The 21098-nt window shown below is 33.2% G+C and overlaps 1 protein-coding gene across 1 annotated transcript in view; it reads right to left on the reverse strand.

Moving 5' to 3' along the window:
* LOC126975619 (irregular chiasm C-roughest protein-like) overlaps window positions 1-20826 on the reverse strand; it is a 135744-nt gene extending 114918 nt beyond the window's left edge. The window contains exon 1 of the mRNA XM_050823611.1: window positions 20691-20826. The gene's annotated coding sequence lies outside the window, so the exon portion shown is untranslated. The remainder of the gene's footprint in view (window positions 1-20690) is intronic.
* Between the last annotated feature and the right edge of the window lie 272 nt (window positions 20827-21098).

The raw sequence follows: 21098 nt of genomic DNA on the forward strand, positions 1-21098 counted from the left end.
GAAAGCTCCTTGAAAACTTTGGAGGACCGCCACACATCAGTAGTTACATCTGATTCAAATTAAATTCATAGAAATACATTGATTCGCATTACGGGTAGATTATTTAACTTAAGCTGGAATTATTTTTTCGGAGCTTATAGACGTCAACCAACGTTAGATAAGAATCCAAAATCTGACATCATGCCTTTCATTCCAGTTTTGCTAACACAGAACGGCTTTAGTACAAGAACTACATTATAATAAAACAAACAATAATATAATTACGTGTTTCCGTCCTTTTTTTTTCTTAAAACAGACCTTTTTTAACTCACAGAGGCTATAAGCAATCAGGGGTTTTGTTTTCTGTTTTTGTTACAGTCTAATAGTCGGTTCTTTAGTAAAAAGTTTTACCCAAAATGTACATAAAATATTTTTATCCTAGGAAGAAACTAATTGTGGTGGATGGTAGAAATATTCGATTGTAATATATTTATCGACTTTTCGTTTTTCTTCAAAAAAAAATTTTTTAATTTTGTATATGTTTTTGAAAAAGCAAAAATCATAAATTCTTAGGAAAGGTCCTAAAATTTCTCTTGCAATAGTCCAAATTATACAGGGTGTCCCAAAGTTATGGGACATGAAGGGAAAGTACCTTAAATATCGAAGATAGGCTATGTTACTAAAAGAAGACTTAATGTTATTTTTAAAAGTTAGTACTTCTGCATTCAAAGATTTACTAAAAATTACTTGCCTCGTCTGGGCATCGAACCGACTGAAATGTAAAAAAAAACACCCCTACTTTTATAATGCCAATCGAAAAAATGGCCAAAAACGAATAACTCTTCTTAAGTAACATAGTATTTTAAAAGAAAGGAACAACGTAAAATGAATGTTTTCCTACTTGGATTGGTACGAATGGACCGATTAGATGGCCGGCCAGATCCCCGGACCTTACACCATTAGATTTCTTCTTTTGGGGATACGTGAAAGATATACTATTCAAAAAACGATACGAGAACGTGGGCGAGTTTCAAACAGAATTGTGCCATATCATATCGAGTATTCGCCATAAAATGATAAGAAAATCAACAGGCAGCGGACTCATTAAAAGAATGGCGATTTGCGTTATTTTGTCTTCACAAGAGGGATCACATTTTGAGCATTTAATTAATTAATTTACAAAAAAAATACCCACTGAATTGACTACTTTCTTTTAAAATACTATGTTACTTAAGAAGAGTTATTAGTTTTTGGCCATTCTTTCGATTGGCATCATAAAGAGTAGGGGTGTTTTTTTTTTACATTTAAGTCGGTTCGATTCCCAGACGAGGCCAGTAATTTTTAGAAAATCTTTGAATGCAGAATTTTTGATTACGAACTTTTAAAAATAATATAAAGTCTTCTTTCAGTAAAATAGCTTATCTTCGATATTCAAGGTACTTTCCCTTCATGTCCCATAACTTTGGGACTTCCTGTATATTCCGAGTTATAGTAAATTTTGCTTCAAATTTTATTTGTGTATTAAATTTAATCCCAGAAGTGAGGGTCATCACTTTGTAACATAGAAAATTGTTTAGATTTGCAAGAACGGTTTCTCAAGTCAATTTCCTAATATGAAAATATTGGGGTTGTGCAGGTTATCCAATGTAAAGTAGATCCAGTAGATGAAGCCACAACATCATTATCAATCGATATGTCACTCGAAGGGTTGGCTCAGGTGGTAAGAGCGCTCGCACGGAACGCGAGAGGTCGTGGGTTCGAGTCCCACATCGTTCATAAAATTTAGTTTTCAAATTTTATTTTTGTAATAAATTTAATACCAAAAGTGATGGTTATCACTTTGAAGCATAACAAATTATTTAAATAATATATTCTATTCTATCCTACATAATATACTAGTAGGAAACTACTTCAAGAGAGTTCGATAACTAAGAATAAACAGATGTGGTTCACTAAATCTAATAAAACTTTAAGTATTAAATACTTAGAGCCATTACTAGAGCTAATACAGGAGATGGAACGGTGATGCATAGCTGAAGAGCTGCTGAAATATTTAGGTCAGATATACAGAGTCCCATTTTTGGAAGTTCAATTATAAAAACTAAGATAGCTAAATCCAAAATTGCTGGACAGGCTTCTTAAAAAACTACTTGTACAAAATTATTGAAAAAGGAAATTATTTTTTAAGTTAAATCTTCTTTAGCTGCATCGAGCGATTTTTCGTTGGGATAAAGTTTGCAACCTAAACATGCTCGACGTGAACTCTGAAATCATTAAGTGCGTTAAAACATACTTTATATTCTATTAAATAACAGTTTTTTTAAGCAATTCCTTATTAATTACTGTGTTTAGTTGTGAAGGGGTCCGTATCTAGTGAAATTACTCGGCAAATGTTACTTAACATGTTATGTCTTAAGGTGACGAGCGCAATTGTAGTGCCGCTCAGAATTTTTAGTTTTTTCAAGAATCCCGAGGGCACCGCATTGTAATGGGCAGGGCGTATCATTTACCATCAGCTGAACGTCCCGCTCCTCTCGTCTCGTATTTTCATTAAAATAAATTTTCATAAATAATTTATTAAATAATTAAGGTAGCTCTTTGTCTACAATTCTCAATACAGGAAGGAGTAACATTCTAGTCAGACATTTTGTAATTGTTAGAAGGAAGCGGGCTGTTTGATAAATATCTCCAACTTGGAATAGGAAACCATAAAATTACATATAGATCCAATTTATAAAGTATTTATAGGTAATCTTTCCAATTATCTACCATTGAATCCTGGAAAGTTCACGACTGAAGTATATAATTCTTTTCAGGTATCCATACCAGCAAAAGACAAAAAAAGTAAGGCATACGTAGGCCTTTTTAACCGACTTCAAAAAGGAGGAGGTTCTCAATTCGATCGGTATTTTTTTAAGTATGTACAAAGATTATTCTGATATTTATGATCCGATTTACGTAATTCTTCTTTATTTCGATGCGCAATAGATGTCATTTGGTCCCATAAAAATTTTTCATAGTTTGGCCCCGTAGTTTTCATTTTATGAACATTCTTTTATGAAAATTTTTGTCTACGTGGATGATATAATTGTTTTTTGTGTAAGGCTATTTTAGGAGTTTGCAATCCGTTAATTATATATTATCAATATTAGCTGTCACTTAAAAGTAAAAAAATAAAAAGAAGATAGTTTTGAAGTCGGTGCAAATGTAATAGTAGGTACCTACACTCGCCACGCGTGACTTTGAGCGGGATAGCTTCCTCTATAACAAAACAACACCATCGGACAGACACGCGTGGCCAGACAACCTTAATAATTACAGTAAGTAAGCTGTTTATAATATTAAGTTTTATATTGTTTAAGGATTGGCACCGACTTCAAACATATCAATAGGTAGCATATATAAATAATAGTATATAATTAATATTAAAGGCATTTGCATTTGGTTATTTGGTACTTTTCAGTTTTTGAAGTCGGTTTTTTTAAACGTAGTTTTTTTATGTATTTTACCTTAAGCCTGCAATTCATCATATTCAAAAAAATAAGTAGGACTATCGCACGTCCTCAAGTGATATATACATTGTAATTTATACGAACGAGGAATATAACATAAGACTTCTGATCGGCTTCTATTAGTGTATGCGTGGGGCTATGTATTTACACGTTTACCGGCTTGTTTTGGTGCTACACTTTTATGTAAGGTGACACGGAATCCTTTTTTTTTTTACTCGTCCATGTTTCGATAGTACGTATAATTGTTGTAGTGTTGAAACAAATTGTGTCTGCTACAGTGACGTCACAAAACAAAATGGTGGGCGTTTTCGGTTATATGACATACAGATAATAAAACAATGATTTTAATTTTGAATTTTTCATAAAAAATTAGTCTTAAATCAAATCAAAACTATTTTTATTTCATAGGTAAATCATATAACATTTGAAATATGTAATTTTTTTCGTACAGCTCATTGGGAAGGCAGATTTCCTTAGAGAAGAATGAGCAAGAAAATCTAAGGTTACTCTTTTCAATTATTACAAGTTCTTATTTTTAATGTAATTTACAAATCATTTCAAATACTATATATGAAAACTGATGCAACAAAAATACTCAAACCTAAAAGGCTTACACGAGTATGTAAAAAAAAGTTAATTAATAATTATGTCTAAACACAAGAGTTATTAAATATTGTGCATTAAACTAATATAAACATAACGTAAATAATAATAATGGCGTTGCGTAGAGACATCGCTTCATTGTGTGTCCTCTACCGCATTTATCATGGAGAGTGTTCCGAAGAGCTGTTTCACCTGATTCCTGCCGCCGAATTCCACCTTCGCCCGACACGCCACAAGTAAGGATATCATCCCTACCATCTGGATGTGTGGCGGTCCTCCACAGTGCGGTTTTCAAGGAGCTTTCTTCCACGTTCTACAAAGCTGTGGAATTCACCTCCTTGTGTGGTGTTTCTGGGACGATACGACATGGGTACCTTCAAAAAAAGCGCGTACACCTTCCTTTAAAATACGGCAACACTCCTGTGATTCCTCTGGTGTTGCAAGAGAATGTGAGCAGTGGTGATCACTTAATACAAGGTGATCCGTACGCTCGTTTGTCGTCCTTTTCCAAAAATGCGAGCATTTTATTATTATTGCATTCGTACTTGTAGCAAAAAATCTATAAATAATCGACAAATATATGAAACTGACAAATTACTGTACCAAACAAATGTATTTTGTAAACTATCAATCAGGCAATAGGCTATAGGCAATAGGCGAAATGCAAAATATTTTGGAGTGGGCTCATACATCAGGATCCCTGAATATTTACAGTTATTATTATGTGCAAAAAAAAATACCTTTTTCAAATTTCAATCAAATTAATATAATAATAGTGACACACTTTTACACAAATTATCCAGCCCCAAATTATAATGTGTGTGAAAACAGCATGAAAATCGGTGTTGTAATGTAATGTATCGCAAAGGACTTTGTTTTTTAATATTATAAAGTGTTAAATAAACATGCTATGATAATATGAAACATTATGAACAGAACTGCCATCTTGCAGGTATGTAAAACTCTGAGTATAGATATTTATATATTAATCTATCTGATGATAGCTACGTGACAATGTAACTGATATGATATAGAAAATATGACCAATTCATCAGTTGCATTGTGAAATTGAAACACCTGTGCCTTTGTAGGTCTGCACTTCTTTGAAATGATGTCATATTGTCTACTGCAATTTATCAGTATGAGGTAGCTTCATTACCTATTGTTTTATTATCAGACTTTTAAATGGGTCGTGTTACATTACGATACACTTACAAGATAAATGACAACATATAAATACGTTTTACTTTTTTTAATTAAAAATTATTTTCTCCTTACTCGAATAGTAACCAACGGCAATCCTTTGAACGTCAGCCGTTCTGTCTCTCGGTCAGTACACTGTATCTCATAAACTGTAAAATACATCACTACAAGACTTTTTTTTATTAAAGTAAGGGACGAGAAGAGCAGGACGTTCAGCTGATGGTAATTGATACGCCTTACCCATTACAATGCAGTGCAGCTCAGGATTCTTGAAAAACCCAAAAGTTCTTAGGGGCACTACAATTGCGCTGGTCACCTTGAGACATAAGATGTTAAGTCTCATTTGCCCGGATGCCGGCTAGATTACGAGTACCACAACGGTGCCTATTTCTGGCGTAAAGCAGTGATACACTATATTGACACACTATTGACACACTTTTTACACAAATTATCTTGCCCCAAGTTATATACTTACTTAAACATACATATAATCATATAAACACACATAAATACATTTAAACATCCATGACCCGGAAACAAACATCTGTATTCATCATATAAATGCTTGCACCTACCGGGATTCGAACCGTGATGTTTTAACATTACTGTGTTTCGGTATGAAGGGCGCCGTAGCTAGTGAAATTACTGAGCAAATGAGACTTAATATCTTATGTCTCAAGGTGACAAGCGCAATTGTAGTGCCGCTCAGAATTTTTAAATTTATCAATAATCCCGAGTGGCACTGCATCGTTATGAGCAGGGCGTATCAATTACCATCAGCTGAACGTAATGCTCGTCTCGTTCCTTACTTTTTATAAAAAAAGACAATTTATGACATAGCTCGGTACACAGCATAAGCCTATGTCTGTTTAATTATATTTACAACCGAATTATCATCTCTGGACTTGACGTCTATGACGTCACATCGTCGCTTTGTTACGGTGTGCAAAACAAGCATCACTAAATAACATCCTAATTTAATTGGGGTTCCGCAGGCAGACGTCGCCGACCGCCAGAAGTCACCGAAAGTACGCCTCACATCGCCGCGTAAATGTGACCTACTCGTAGATGTAAGTTATATAAATAGTAGCTGACCCAGCAAACGTTGTATTGCCGATAATAATATCGCGATACAAAAGTAACTGTTGATCGTAGATGGGTGAAAATTTGAAGTTGTTAGTATTTTTTAATGCTGACTCATAATCCAACAAATTTAAAGAAAATGTCAAAAAAATTAAAAAAACAAGATCGTGTGGACCACCCTTAACATTTAGGGGGATGAAAAATAGATGTTGTCCGATTCTCAGATCTACACATTATGCACTCAAAATTTCATGAGAATCGGTCAAGCCGTTTCGGAGGAGTTCAAAGTTTACCACCATGACACGAGAATTTTATATATTAGATTATGCATGTTAAACTACAAGGTATATAATATATCATTGGCCATGTAGCATTGAGTAAAATAACTTAATATTATTATTTTAATAATTTTTAAATTATATTTTATTAAGATACGATTTACTTTCTCTGCATTTATGATTGATGTAAAGTGAAGATCAAAAATCAATAAAAGTATCTAGGTTAAGTACTAAGAGTATATATTTTTCTGACAGAACTTTTATAGCGACACAAAACAACAGACACTACAGGACTATTAACAATTGAAATTCTAATATTTTTATTCAAAATAGGATATGACAAAACTTATAGTCATACTAGTGGACCCAACAGACGTCCTGTACACACGTGTTAAATTTGAAAAATTGGTCCTGCCGTAAGGAGGAGTTCACTAACGTACACATGAACAGGATAATTATATTATATGGACGGAATTGAGAATCTAAATCAATCTCAAATTCACTGGAACACACAAAAAAATCATCAAAATCCGTCCAGCCGTTTAGGAGGTAGTTCAATTGTGAACCTAAACCATTCTCAAATCTACCTGAAGACACACATCAATCTCAAATTCACCGGAACACACAAAAAAATCATCTAAATCGGTCCAGCCGTTTAGGAGGTAGTTCAATTGTGAATCTAAACCATAATCGAATTCACCTGAAGACGCACAGAAAGTTTCATAAAAATCGGTCCAGCCGTTTAGGAGGAGTTCAGTGACATACACACACACACAAGAAATATATATATAAAGATATATCATATAAAGTCAAAAACTGCCACCCATTCGAAAGAGAATGCCTCAGAACTTAGAAGAATGAATGAATTTTTTTTCATCAAAAATATGTTTACAAAGTAATATTGTACAATTAAACTTGTTATTTATTAGCCTGAGGGCGGTCGCTCCATTCCCAATAAATGGAATCATTAAGAAAGTCATTTATGTTCAAGTAACCTTTACACAAACATTTTTAATAATTCTTTTGAATATCGTTATACTTTTGTATTGAACATTTTCTAAGATCTTGTTGTAAAAGCATATACAACGCCCCACAATAGACTTACTAACTCGACTTAGCCGAGTAGTATGCATAGTTTATGTTTTTTATTATTTGTTTAATAAAAGTCAACACGTAACAATGAAAACTGATATGTACTTAAAGGTAATGTGCAAAGCGGGCATTAACTTCCAGCGAAGTCCAAAGAAAAATTGGCCGTGTAGAATTGTATCTATTATATATTTCCTTGTCTGGTTAAATAACTAATTTAGGGCTAGACAATATGTGTAAAAATTATCAATTATCATTATAATAACAAGTACAAGAGAGCTCAGATAAACTCTTATCATTAAATAATTTCAAAGAAATGCAACTCAAGAAATGTGCAGGTGTTTAATTAATTACATCGCAAGTGTTGGCTTTACTTTAGATCTACGATTTCCAAGGCAATTTATTAGCTGACAGCCAACAATCTTTGAGTTCTTTATATTTTATCTTTATTTTTTAAATATCAGAAGCATCAAGTTATATATTTTATTTTTTATATATACTTTAGATGTTGTTGTGACACTGAAAAAAGTGTGTGTGTTAAGTGCACGCAAATTATAATTCCTCGTGCTATTCGAAGTTTTTAGAAAGAACAATTTTGTAAAAATCTTGCAACAATGGCTTTGACAATTAATTATTTAATAACGAAAATGGGCTTGAACCCTTTGCCTATCCTAATAATGGACCAAGAAACCAAAAAAAAAAAAATAACGAATGTCGCAAACGTCAGAAAATTTTAGGAAGCAACTTCACCCTGTTTGTTACTTTTGTGATACAGTGATGCGCGCGCATTTAAATCGCGTCTTTCTACTTTTTGTCAGGTGAGCACCTTTATCCTTTCCCCCCTCTAATATAAAAATGCATGCACACGAGAATAACTAATTACTAATAATATTACTAGGCAGATCCCTGGAGCAACTTGTTTCAAGAAACACGTTCAGCTTTCAAAGTGGAGAACGCATCAGGTATCTTGCGAGATCATGTTATTTTTATAACGACGTAAGCAATGAATACTACCGTGAACTCTTAGATTAAGGATTGGTCTCCGCTGCGCTCCAACTAGATACCGCACTAACTAAGAACAGTAGGTTTTTTTAACGGCAACTATTAGAACTCAATGGCATCTTTCAAAGTTAGTTTTGTTTTACTTTAGTTTTGAAAACGTTTTAATAGGTGGCAAGTTATCTCCCCCGTACAAACACTCTTATAAGAGGAATCACGGGAGCGTTGCCGACCTCTTACAAAAGTGTACGCACTTTTTTTCGAAGGTCGTATAGTTCAGGAGCAATCGCAAGAAAACCTATTCTATAGTTTGTTTGTAAGTGGCAGAAAGTTACATGAACACCGAACGTTTGTTTTTTTTTATACTCTGTATCTATACATAAAGGAATCTTTACCCGTGATTTTCCCCCATTTAAAAATGAAGATTCAATTGAAACTTTGTACACTTTTATATAATACAATATTTTCATTACTTTGGTGTTATTTCCTTACTAGCTTCACCACAAATTGGATATTTTAGTTTTTAGAAATACTTTGAACGCTTTTTTTTATGAAAATTAGGGACGAGACGAGCAGGGCGTGCAGCTGATGGTGACGCCCTGCCTATTGCAACACAGTGCCACTCAAGATTCTTGAAAAATCCAACAATTCTGAGCGGCACCACAATAATTGCGCTCGTCTCCTTGCGACATAAGATGTTAAGTCTCATTTAGCCAGTAATTTCACTAGCTCGGCGCCCTTCTGTCCAAAACACAATCATGCTTACACATTAATTACAGCAGAAATAGAAACAGTTATTTCCTTTCAAGCTTCACCGGAGCATAAAAGATATATTTTGACATACGTGTAATAAAGAAGAAATCAAATATTTTAGTTCTAAGAAGTACTTTGACCGTTTACCGTTTTAGCATGAAAAGGATATTCAATAAAATCTTCAAAGCGATGTTTTAATTTTTTTAATCGAGTTTATTATATAATTACTAGCTGACCCAGCAAAGGTTGTATTGCCGATATTAAAATCGCGATACAAAAGTAACTGTTGATCGTACATGGGTGAAGTTGTATGTATTTTTTAATGCTGACTCATAATCAAACAATTTAAAAAAAAATGTCAAAAAATAAAAATAAAAATCGTGTGGACCACCCTTAACAATTAGGGGGATGAAAAATAGATGTTGTCCGATTCTCAGATCTACCCAATATGCACTCAAAATTTCATGAGAATCGGTCAAGCCGTTTCGGAGGAGTTCAATGTTTAACAGCATGACACGAGAATTTTATATATTAGATATAAAAAGAATCAGATTATAACAAATTAAAAAATATTAAGAAATTCGCTTGTATATAAATACGCAACAGTTTTGTAACATTTATGCCTTACTTTATATCTAAGGCCTTGTTATCTTGATTACAAAATCTACGATGCCGAACCCATTCAGTTTCTTGGGTTCGATAAAAAAAGATTCAATATACCGTCTACTACGCGTCGACTAGCGCGGTCCCAATCTAAAAAAAGGTTTCACAGGAAATTCATTGATGTCAGTAATTTACGTGCGATAGACAAAAACCACAGGGAGTGACTATTTTGAATACATCTGCTACTGGTGTTCATTGTCAAATTTTGGATATATTTTGATGTATTTTTATACGCTTTATATTATATTATATAGCTTCACTGGTATGTTTATATGTATGTTTGTAACTGACCCTTTTAGACGCGATTTTGCCCCACTTTAAACGACCAGATTACATTCAAACTTTGTAGATTTAGCGAGGACCGATGACAATACACTAATTTGATAAGATTATTCCATTATTCAATTTGCAAAATAAGATTTTTGTCAATCTTGTCGATAATGCAGGAATTGATGTTAAAGTACTTATTAGTTTTAAAAATATGCTTTTATAGAAAATTTAACTAAAAGATGAAAAATTAATAATAGTTTAAAAAAACTAAAAAGCTTATTTATTTAGTACTAGCTGACCCGACAGACTTTGTTCTGTATATAATAAATAAAATAATGTTTTTTTATGAATTTGTCAATAATATATCGCAACATCAAGAATTACTTCGTAAAATATGCACCCTACTGTCGTAATGAAATTGTTTCACATCAGAACTGTAGAACCGTGCGTCAATAAATTCTCTCATAGAAATTATGTATGGACACATCAAAGGAAAAACAAATTTGTTGTTTTTATTTAATTCCGAGCATTTTCCTATTTATTCACCTTTTAAACCTTCTCTGGACTTCCACAAATAATTCAAGACCTAAATTTTCCAAATCGGTCCAGTCGTTCTCGAGTTTTAGCGAGACTAACGAACAGCAATTCATTTTTATATATAGATTGGTCTAGATGTAGACCTGTTACTATGGTAATGGTTTGTAACGCGGCTTTAGTACAGTTCAGTGCAGCCCTGTTTCACTGCGCCTAGCATGATCTATTGCGTTAGCCACTGCTCTTCGCTGCTAAGATTGGTTCTTACCATATCTTTTATACTGATAAAGCATTTCGTGCGAAATTATTCTCTTACCATTTCAAAATATTCAAAAATTCCCAACGTTTATGTTTAAGTTTTCAATTCTGCCGGCACTGCCGGAGTGTAACCCCATTTATTTAGAGAAGATACTGTACCCTCATTATTTTAAATACCTAGCTTAGCAGAACTAAAGAAGAGTATTTGACCAGACGTAAAGACGTACAGTGCAATACAGTGTCAGCCTAGCGAAACTCTCAAAGAATAAAGTGATTCACTCGATTGTATGAAACGTGCAGTCATTGACAGATGACGGCTATAATCTTTATTGAAGTAGGCGTTACTTTGCGGAAATCCATAATTATTCAAATGATTTGAGTTTTCTTTACTGTTAATTTGTATTTAAACAATTCGACACGTGTTTCGCCTCTACACGAGGCATCCGCAGGACATGTTGAATCAAAATTTTTGCGACCAGACCAGATTTTGACTACTCAAATCACTCTCTTTGAATGGCTATAATCCTGTAAAAAACGGATATAACCAAAATCCACTACATCTTAATCAACTGTTCGCTTTCAATCTTAGCCAGATTATACTTAGCCATACTATAATTACTGCTATTTCAAACTTATGTCAAATCTCTTTACGTTTCATACAAAATTAAATTTTATTATTATGTCTTATTAGCCCAATAATATCACTTTTATTTTTATTTTAAAATGGCCGATAAAAGCGCCATTATAAATAAAATAAATTTGATTAAATTGCAATTTCCAAACTCGCTGAGTTTTTTGCAGCTGTTCCTCTGGTAAGGCTGGTAGTTTTTACATTCAATAAGTTATTTCATACCTATGTTTGATACAAATATTTGAATTTGATTTGTAGGCACGGACGAGTAAAAAAAGAAGGACTCCGCGCCGTGATGTTAGCAAGTGAAGCACCGTTATGCTAGTGTGTGTGCGGTTACGAGGGATACTAGTTTCACAATTTTTTCTCCCTTAAATAATAAAAATACTTATAATGTATCGTTTTTACACTTTTTCACAACGCACGACGGCATTTTTAAAATATTTTATTGAGACGCAAACTGATCTGTCACAGACGATGACAATTCTCATAATGGCCGCCTATCGGCTTGTAGTAGTGTAAGTGTGTGCGTGGGGCTATGTATTTACTCGTTAATCGGCTTGTTTTGGTGCTACACTGTTATGTAAGGTGACACGGAGTCCTTATTTTTTACTATTCCATGTCTGTAGATACTCTTCTAGACCCCACTGGTACTTGGTCAAATCCATCTAGATAAAATCTGAACTGAATCTGAATCTTTTCTCACACTTAATTCCTATCAAATTTTATTTACTTCAATAAAAGCACTAAAATAGCTTTGGAAAAAAAACACGCTGAGAGGGGAAGAAAGTTATTCTGTTAGTTGTAAAATTTTAAAGTAATGTTCAACAAAATATTTAAAAGATTTAAAAACGTCAACTTCCAAGGAATTCTAATTCAAGATGTAACTTAAAACAAAGGATACAATAAAAGAATCGTTAATGACTTAACACGTTCGACGGCTGGCCAGCGTGTACGATATTCTCGTGAACTACATTAAAGAATTTAGAAATAACCCTCTGGATGTTGACTTTTTCATTTTGTTCATTAACGTCTTCTGTGGACTCATTATGGTTTAATTAAAAAAAAAATAACGGGTTGCACTCCGGCAGTGATGCCAGAAGTAAAAACTTGAACATTAACGTTGTGCATTTTTGAATATTTTGGAGTGGTTAGGAAATGAATATGCACGAATTGCTTTATCAGTATTTAAAATACTAGCATATTTTAGTGCATAAATATAATATTCATTTATTGCGCTATCGTACACAAATATTACTATTTATATTAACATAAAAGAATTAACACTTCAAAACTATCACAATTATTTTACATTAAAAAGTTTATCACACAGAAAAATTTCAACGAATGTCTTACGAATTTACGATCAGGCCACGTGTCCTGACGTGAGTTTAACATTTTATACCCATCCCAAGGCCTCTTATGAAGTTTTCACGTACCTTAGAAGCCAAGAAACTACTAAAACCACATGGTAATGGTACAGAGCTCCGTCTCTGCATGTTTAAAGTCAATGTTGATATTAATATATCAACTAAAGTAACAGTTTGTCAACAATCTAATTTGAATCTTTTCATAATCTTCAATAGGCTTCTTAATTTTTTACGGTTGAAATCACAGAACAGAAAAAACTAGTTAAAACCGCGGAGCGTAATTAATAGTTTTACAAATTAATGTGTTTTTTAAGTCTAAGATATCGTTAAAGAGAAATATTTATATAATATCTATCTTATTCTAATAATGTAAATATATATTTAAATAAACACCCAAAAGAGTAGATTAGTTGCACCTGTGTACAATGATGACAAAAAACGTTCCCAAGCTCGGGGTATCGGGTTCGCCGCGGACCGGTTTTGTTTCGTTTTTGTACAACAGGTGCCTATCTGGGAAGGTCGTGATTTGTTTGTATCTCAAATGATAGCTGTGTTATTAAATGATGGAAGTTGTTTAGCTTTCTCTACTTCACTGTAATAGTTTTATCCGTAACAGGGCGACTGGAGCCAGTTGACTCTTTGACATCAAAATTCCTGGATGGACGTTTTATCTTTAGTTTAACTTACTAGACGTAGACAAATATATCCTTTTACGCTTACTTACATTTCAATAACCTATCGACAGATAGCATTGGACTATAACTAATAATATAAGTATATTGGACATACCTATGGATAGATAATATCTTGTCATCAAACGGTGACAGCAATGTATCCGTAACTAGAGATACGTTATTGAAATCGGCTTTTACTGACATAAAATTACACGGACCTTATGTCCATAACCGTCACGTAGTTTTACACACTTTTTATTAACTTCAACTGTATGTATATTTGTTTGTAACCGACTCATTTGGGCGCAATTTTGACCAACTTTAAACGGCCAGATATAATTCAAACTTCGTAAATTAATCGAGGACCGATGACAAAATATTAATTTGATAAAATTATCCATTTTTCAATTTGCAAAATAAGATTTTTGTTAATTTATCTATTCTTTTGATATATCGTCGACGTCGATTGATGTCAAAAAAGGATTATTCTTTTCAACCAAAGCGTGTTTTTTCGTTTTTTTTTAACTACTTTCATTTATTTTCACGTTACTGTTTTTCATAAAAGTTTAACATGCGAATTTCTTTATTAGATTCAGTAATTCATAAAGAAAAACAAATATAAAATAACTGGTTTTTTAACTTTTTTATTACCATCAAAACCAGATACAATCAGTATAGCCAAAAAGATTTTATTCCAAGTTTATACATACTATATTATGCGAAATACCACGACCTATATATAATACTAGCTGACCTGGCAAACGTTTTTTTGCCATATAAATTATGTGAAAACATTATTTGAGCGTCAACAAATCTATTACAAAAGATTTCATTGAGATCGGTCGAATAGTTAAGGAGTTATTAGGGAACATACAAACATACATTCTATTTTATACATATAGATAAGTAATCAAACTTGCTAAAAAGTTGGAAAAACTCTCTCAAACATTTCAAAGTTGAGTCTAAGTTTAATACAAATATTGTTTTATTGTATTTAACTCTTTTGTTGGTGTTTTGCCCTAATCTCAAGAAGTTAGAACTGCTATTTATAGCCATACCTACATAGTACTGGAAGTCTTAGAAATGTTACCAGTTTTTGAGGTGAGAGAACTCTCTTATTGTGCGGAATGCAGGAAACTTTTAAACACGGTTTTTTCGTGATAGAATAACGGCCGTTTTCAAAATTCAGTCTATTTCTTACTTGAGATAAAAATCTTAACTATCGTTGTATTTTCTGTCCCATTAAATTTATCGACGGTAACTCACCTTATCCGTAAATGCTATCTGTCATTGGGACGACGTATAGCTTACCAGCGATATAAAGTTTATATGGAAATTGCAATTTACGCGTCCCAATATAAGGCGATAAGATTGACTTATCGGGTATATTGGGACAGCTTCAGATTATAGACAGCTAATTACTGACAGTAGAAGGTAGTAATTTATCTCTATCTGTAGATAGTATATTGGGAACGGTCGTAAGAAATTAGATAGATTAATTAAATTATCTTCACAGATAAATTTAGTCAAAAATGGTTTTCTTTGACCATCTTCGTATTAATAATAGGTAGTAATAATATTCCATTCCCGGGCCGGGCAAAAATAGTTATTGAGTTTTTCGTAAGACATTTCTCAGTGGCAGCCCGGAGTTTAGAAACATGGAGGCTCGCCCCCAATTCGAGGGAATTAAACATAGTGGGCGAACCGTGGGTGGATAAAAATTTACCTCTGCCTAATCCTTCAGGTTTACAAGCGTGAAACTATGTTATTATTTATTTACTTTGACTAACGGCCGTTAGTCAAAGTCAAATAAACTTAATTCAATTGTGCTTAAGCTAAGAGCGTTTTAATAGTCACTATAAATAAAAAGTTGAGCTCGTGAGAAAAATATATGTTTCAATGGCTGTAACATACATAATAAATTTGTTTCTACGGTGCTGCATCCAATATATGAATCATGTTTAAATAATATCAAATATTTCATAAAAATAAATATACATAATAAACTGTATAAATATAGATTATCGTAAATTAGATGCATTAATTAAATTTAGTCTATCCTACTACTACATGTCTGCATCGGATCATGAGATACTTTGGCCACATTGCACGAGGTGGTGTTGATAATCTAGAACGTTTGATGGTCACCGGGAAAATTGTGGGGAAGAGACCAAGAGGCCGGAGCCCACGACGCTGGTCTGATCAAATATCCGAGCAGACTAACCAACCCATCAGCATCGCACTCCACCATGCGACAGACCGAAACAGATGGAGGAAAGCTGTAGACGAACTTAAGCGGAGTCACGATCCTCAGCAATGAGGGAACGACTGTGAAGAGAAGAGAAGAGAGATGCATTAACCTTTAGAGCTTGAATTCATTGTTTGTAAGGATGCATCGTGAACATGATGGCCGTGATTTTTGCCATAATTAGTAATCGCATCCAACAAATACAATGATTTATTAACTATAACAGGTCGACCTGGCAGGAAGAGCCCTAATCTCTACTAAATTAAGCATGCCGGTGAATGTCGATGATATCCTTATTACTATACAAATTAAATTTGAAAACAGAATTTGTGAACGATGTTGGACTTCATTGGAATTCACCCGTGACAAATCGTTGATAAATCTTGTATGTCTTGTTCAACTCTCAGGTTGTGGCTTCATCTCCAGGATCTACTTTACAATGATTGATAATCTGCTCAGACCCAATTTATACATATTAGGAAATTGACTTGAGATGCCGTCTTTTGATTTTTGATTTGATTTATGTTTGTAATATTTTCACACGAAAACTACTGGACCAATTTCAAAATACTTTAATCAGTAGAAAGCTGCATTTTCACTTAGTGATATAGGCAGTGTAACATTTTCAAAAAAAATAGGGATTATAGAACTCTATCATATAACCCAGGGTGTGAAAAGATTTGTCATAAAAATCTGTAATCTCTTGCGCTGCGGAAACTATTGATGATAAAACAAAAAAATGTTCTACAGTATTATAGAACATATAAATATCTACAAAAAAGTCTGCGATACCGTATGTCCATCTATCCTATCTGTAGTTATGCCACTATAAGTACTTTATACATTTATTTATAAAGTTGATATAAGTGCCGACAATAATCAAACCATATATAAATCATACATCTGTATAAATCCTTATCCCATTAAATTATTTTTATTGAAGACCGTTTCAATACCTGTAGAATACTTTTTAAATTATTACAATTGGACATTCAAAATAATGCAACAATAAGACAATAACTAAGTAAAATAAAACTTTTATGTTAACTAAAATAAATCTATAGTCTGACTTACGGCCGTTCCCAATATTCTATCTACAGATATAGATAAATTACTACCTTCTACTGTCAGTAATTAGCTCTCAATAATCTGAAGCTGTCCCAATATACCCTATAAGTCATTATTATCGCCTTATATTGGGACGCGTGATTTGAAATTTCCATACAAACTTCTATCGCTGGTAAGCTATACGTCGTCACATTGACAGACAGCGTGTACGGATAAGGTGAGTTACAGTCGATAAGTTTATTGGGACGGAAAAGTCAACGATAGTTAAGATTTTTGTCTCAAGTAAGAGATAGACTGAATATTGGGAACGGCCTTTATAGACTTTCACAGCACTAAATAGGTATCTATGCGAGTGAAACTGCGGGCATTGCTAGTGTTAATATATTATGAAATACTATAATACTGTTGCAAAGTCTTTCATATTGTAGCAACGACATGTAAAACACATCCATGGAGGCAAAATTATTCTTAAAGCTCGATCCCAACAAATCACCAAAATATCGCATATTTGAAACCATTTCTTGACGGTTTTATGAAGCTTATATTTTAACAAAAAATTATTATATATGTACAGAATATGAAAAGAAAATTCATTTTTTCTTTACATTTCTATTTATTATAGACAGTGCGAAAAAAAATCACCAAAATACCCCTAACTTTTACAGTTGGAGCCAATGCTAATCATTCAATCTCGATAAAAAATGGTCGCAATTTTATTAATTGTACACCAATACTATTTAAAATGACATAGTTTTGTTAGTTTTGTAAATAAAATTGTACTATGTTTGTAATAAATTAAAAATGCTTTTAATTCTGAATGAAAACTATGGCGATCTTGTGCGAGAGAGGTAACCTAGCTCCGCTCGGTTCCTCAAGGCCGTTGGCTCGGTCCCCAGCCTTAAGTAGCTCATTAAATCATCTCACAGAGTGCTGCAATCGGGAGAGAAGACCGATATTAGTTCTGTGAATAGCAAGATGAAAGAAATCACGCTTAAGAAGCCTTGCTCCGGGGTGGGGTATATTGAAATCAATTTGTTGTAATATTTCTGAGGTCTAATACAACAGAACCATTACATAATTTAAATAAATATTACATTTGCATTGCTTACATTTGCTGAGCTGCTCGCGAATCAGTCAAAATCGCTATTAGATATACAAAATTTCTAAAGTAAACTATTCGCTGTAGTAGAGCATGAATTTTGACTAAAAATTATCACCATTGGAAATAAAAGGGTTAAAGTATGACAACGTGGCTACCATTGATAAGGTATAAAAAAAAATTGAGCTGATTGTTCAGGACTTGGACTAGATGATTTTTTTTTTATGAAAATAAGGGACGAGACCAGCAGGACGTTCCGCTGATGGTAATTGTTTCGCCCTATCCATTACAATCCAGTGCCACTCAGGATTTTTGAAAAACCCAAAAATTCTGAGCGGCACTGCAATAATTGCGCTAGTCACCTATGATGTTAAGTCTCATTTGCCCAGTAATTTCACTAGCTACGGTGCCCTTCAGACCGAAACACAGTAATGTTTACACATTACTGCTTCATGACAGGATCAGGCGCCGTTGTGGTACCCATAATCTAGCCGGCTTCCTGAGCAAAGGAGCCTCCCACTGGTAGAATTGAAATAAATGATTCGAGCCTTCAAGTAGATCTATTATGATAAACTTAGCTGAAGAATTCTAGTCTATGCTTTTGATTCGAGATGTGCGTTTAAACAGGAAGCAGGATAAAGTTACTTATAATATGATCTCATCTAATGGCTGTTAAAGGTATAAACATATTTACGGTTGTACATAACATGATAAGGACATTGGGAAATTTTCTAGAAACTATGATCATCATAATCTTACACCCGGAATAAACATAAACTTATTATACCAATTTAAGTTATACAAAAAAATAATGGACTATGAATGTATCTAGCTCAAATAATTATATTCTCTTCTGATTGATGTCTATAAAACATCTCTAAAAAATGTTTTTTGTTCGTAAACCATATTCTATAACGCGATTTCCATACGCAGTATAACACGCCTATTGCCCCATATAACGAGTGGATTAGGATAATTAGCTTTGACATACCTTTGTACACGTGTCAATTGTGTTATTACAAAATTAAATTATTTTATTAAATATGTGTATTAAAAACCTTAGCAAAATAGTAAAGATGGGCAAAAAATTGTAAATATTTGTTAGGAAATTTAGTAATTATTATTGATATTACTAGTATTACGAGGTTTAAAACGCCTTATATAGGACTATTCTTATAACGCGTTTTTCTATAACGCCGAACCGCTTTACTCCGATATGATGTTTTGTGTTTCCATGGCTTATTTTTCACTATTATGAGAAAAATATTTTAAATTAAAATATATGTAAGTATGTATGTTTGTCCAATACTTGCGCTTTAGAGACCAAATCCATGGGAGAATGTTGATGGTTCTAAAGTCTTATATTATGATTCGTCTGGTTGTCACGCGTTTCTATCAACTTGATTGTCTTTCTGCTTAGTTATCTTTTTATTGTACTGTATGCTTAGATAAAGGATTAGTCTCCGCTGCGCACCGACTAGATATCGCTCTGCCTGAGAACAATTACTTCTTTATTACGGCAACTGTTAGATGCTTGTGTGCGTGGCATCTAGAAACTCAATGGCATCTTTAAACTTTGGTAACACACACTTCGTGTTATTTTACATTGAAATTAATAAAATACAAAATACTTACTGATGATATGTGATCCCAGTGTCTTTCTTATTTCTTGTAGTATTATTTTTACAAAGCTTTACTAGGCTACCCGGCATTTTACAGTTTCAATTACTATCAAAATTTAACAGAACAATTGCACGTCAACGTCACACATTGTTAGACTGGCTCGAGTACGCCCACTTGGGCGTAGTATTAGTTGCACATTTTGCGATTACGCCTACGGTATCTAGTCGGAGCGCAACGGAGACCAATCCTTAATTTAACACTGAATGTGTATTTTTAACAATGAGCTAGCAGGCATTAAAATTAATAAATTTGTGTAAAATACAAACACATAATATGTATTTAAAAATTGAGAAAAAACTAAAACCATATGCGATGAAAAGTATAAATAAAATTAACAGATTCAAATTAAATCATGGAAAGTTAATTTTAATAAGCATCCGCGTATTTATGTATCTCTAGTATCTACATAATAATTTGTTTGTAAGGTTCTGAAAGGTCTTAAATCATTATAAAAAAAATATAAATAATTCCAACTATAAATTCAAATTACCATTCCAAGTTCAAATTCATTTTTTATTATTTTACTAGTTTCAAGCATTGGCAATGAATCATTCAGCTCTACAACCAAACCACATTATCAATTCAGATTTTAGTTATACAATTATACCTTTTATATTAATAATTGTGGCCCACAAATACAAAACTTTTTAATCAAAAAAAAAATTGTACAATATTATTTCAACAAAAACATACCTTCTCCCTTAAAACAAATCCAATACACAAAAGTCAAAATGAACTAAGTGTTTTATTGTCAAACAAGTCTTTCAACACAAACCGCGCAGTTCAAAACAAAACTGGCTGAAAACAAGTACGACCTTCACACGCGAAGCTCGGCCGACAACTGTTCTGTTGTTTATAATCTATGTCTACACTTTCCCGCGCTTTTGTCTACACTAAGATTATACAAAACAAACTGCAGTTGTAGGCGGCACGGGGATTCCTGAGCTTAGCAAATTGATTGAAATAAAATCAATATTGTGCAGTGTGGAGGCATTCTTAGCTACTATTATTGGCTATTTTAAGGTAATAACCCAATTGCGCTACCTAACTGAGGTTAATTTCTGTATCAGTATTTATTTTTATGCCTTTAAATTATTATTA

Source organism: Leptidea sinapis, chromosome 2 (assembly GCF_905404315.1).
Source record: "Leptidea sinapis chromosome 2, ilLepSina1.1, whole genome shotgun sequence".
NCBI classification, from domain to species: Eukaryota; Metazoa; Arthropoda; class Insecta; order Lepidoptera; family Pieridae; genus Leptidea; species Leptidea sinapis.